The sequence below is a fragment of the Strongylocentrotus purpuratus genome, unplaced genomic scaffold (assembly GCF_000002235.5).
Source record: "Strongylocentrotus purpuratus isolate Spur 01 unplaced genomic scaffold, Spur_5.0 spur5_scaffold_15, whole genome shotgun sequence".
NCBI lineage: Eukaryota > Metazoa > Echinodermata > Echinoidea > Camarodonta > Strongylocentrotidae > Strongylocentrotus > Strongylocentrotus purpuratus.
Genome location: NW_022145600.1, coordinates 20,798,028 through 20,800,800, shown reverse-complemented (window position 1 = coordinate 20,800,800; position 2,773 = coordinate 20,798,028). Strand labels below are relative to the sequence as shown.

At 35.3% G+C, this 2,773-nt stretch overlaps 1 long non-coding RNA gene across 1 annotated transcript; it reads left to right on the top strand.

The window, feature by feature from the left end:
* The first annotated feature begins 289 nt into the window (after positions 1–289).
* Positions 290–1,870, top strand: LOC105439604. The gene is made up of 3 exons (XR_004064255.1): positions 290–332; positions 1,325–1,365; positions 1,828–1,870. It is a non-coding gene; the product is annotated as an uncharacterized LOC105439604 (long non-coding RNA).
* Positions 1,871–2,773: the final 903 nt, after the last annotated feature.

Below are 2,773 nucleotides of genomic sequence, written 5' to 3'. Positions count from 1 at the left end.
TCGCTTCATCACCTATTCATTCATGCATTTATTCAATTTCATTTAGTTGTTGATAGTTAGAACAGTATAAGTTTCATAAACCAAGTTGAATGATAAAACGATACACTTGATACTGATTGCTTGGTTACTGGATTGTTTCTTATTCTTCTACTTAGTTATGCATGTAATTCTGAATTATCCTCTTTTTCATGAAAGCTACATATCATATATAGAATTTTAGTTATTTCATGAACTAATGTATTATGATTATACTGAATGAAAAGAATTGTATATTTCTGTTTGATAACAGGCCAGCCGTGAAACGCCTACAGAAGAACGGACTCCAACGCCAAGTAAGTATTCACAAACTGATGTGAAGGTGTCATGGTAAAGTGGTTCAGTCATTTGACTCTCAATCCTAATGTTCATGGTTTGAATCCCAGTCTGGCACCAATTTTCTTTGGCAAGATCAGCATTTGCGACTTCCTACCCCGTTTAATTGGGTACCTGGCGATCGCTAAAGTAATACTAATTGCAAGGCTCTCTGGCAAAATAGCACTGGATCTGACGAGGCTTCTCTTGGTAGACAAAATCATGATTATTATCATTATTATCCTTTATTATTCAAGATAGAGCAAATCCAGATGAAACACTATTGGTTATGATAGTAGGCATACAGAAATTAGAAGCATTATAATTAAGAGCTAATAAATGTAACTATTATCATTTTATTAGTAGTATTATTATCATCATTGTTGTTGTAGTTGTTGCTGTTGTTATTTTGTGAGGATAGCCTGGCCTCATGCTCACGACACAGGCAATCCAGAGTAGGAAATGTACAATACACATGCAAGCATTTGGGGGCAGTGGGCCAGTAAGCCGAGATAGCGTTTCTACTTCGTCATTTTCGTCATTTTGTATTGTATCCTCGTTTACAGATATTGAGTTAAGATTTGTATAATTTTGTGCAATAATATAATTTTTTCTCATTATCAAAATGGGGCAAACACTAGGGCGGGATTGGGGCCATAAATGATACCTTTGGGGGCGCAGCATCCAAACCTCATCGCCCCCTAAAAAAACACGAGTCTGCCGTTTTGTAAATATTGAAGGAATCCGTTGCATTGTAATTTAATTAGAAATAAATATGAAATTATCCAACAGGCTACATGAAATTTCAACTTAGCCTTTAATAAATCGTTAAGGTTTAGGGATATGCTATATGTATTTCCATGCCAAGTGTAGGGCTACGTAACCTTGTAGTGGGTTGGAAGGGGTTAGTCTTTACCTAGCATTGCATCTTTTAATGCTCGTCTTTTTACTGCTATTCTTATTCCAAACATAGGTGTCAGAGGTGAAACAACCGTTCCGACAAGGTCAACAAGTGTGAGTTATCCATAACGGGGTCATAGGACATACACACATTTACTGGGAAGAATATGATTATGTGTTATTCAAATAATTTACTAACTCATTCGTTTTATAGATAATTTTTTTGTCATAATATGATAAATTGATTTAACGTTCAAATTACGATCCATTCATTCTATTTTACTCACTCGCTTAATCACTTATTCATTCAAGCATTCATTTATTTCCTTTTTATTTATTTGTGCAATGTAATTTTGACATAGATTTTTCTTTTTCTCACTTACAAATAAAAGTATTAAACATCGATCGTTGCTAGGTAACCGGGTCGTTTCATATTTTCATAGACGTATGTAATTCTATATTACCAAGTTTTCATGAAATAAAGTATTCACAATAAAATAATGAAAGTTATTTCATGAAATAATATGTTATGATTATACTGACGGGAGAGAGTGGTACATTTCTGTTTGATAACAGGGCACTCCTGAAACACCTACAGAAAAACGGACTCCTACGCCAGGTAATATTCACAAAATTATGTAGAGGTGTCATGGTCAAGTGGTTCATTCACTTGGCTCTCACTCCTTATGTTTAGGGTTCGAATCCCAGACCGGCACCAATGTCCTTTGGCAAGACATTAACGCACATTCGCCACTTCCAACCCAGCTGTAAATGGGTACCTGGCAATTCGTAGTGTAATAATAATTGCAGGGCCCTCTGGCAGAACAGCACTGAAGCTGATGAGGCTTTTCCTGTAAACAAAATTATGATTATAATCATTATTATCATGTATTATTTAAGATCAGACAAACCAGAAAAACAATATTGATTATTAGAGTAGGCATACAGAAATTAGAAACATTATGATTAAAAGCTAAATAAATGTAACTATTATCATTTTATTAGTAGTAGTAGTATTATTATCATTGTTGTTGTTGTTGTTGTTGTTGTTATTATTCTTATTTTGTGTGGATTGCCTGGCCTCATGCTCACGACACTGGCAACCCAGAGAAGGAAATGTACAATAAACATACAAGTATTTGATGCAGTGGGCCAGTAAGCCGAGGTAGCTTTTCTACTTAGGACATTTTCGTCATTTTGTATCGTATCCTCGTTTACAGGTATTGAGTTAAGATTTTGTATATTTTTGTGTAATAATTGAATGTTTTATCATTATCAAAATGGGGCAAACACTAGGGCGGGATTGAGGCCATAAATAATACCTTTGGGGGCGCAGCATCCAAACCTCCTTGCCCCCTGAAGATACACGAGTCTGCCGTTGTGTTAATAATGAAGGAATCCGTTGCCGTTATCCAAAAGGCTACATGAAATTTCAACTTACCCTTTAATAAATCGGTCAGGTATAGAGATGTGCTATATGTATTTCCATATCAAGTGTAGGTCTACGTAACCTTGTAGTGGG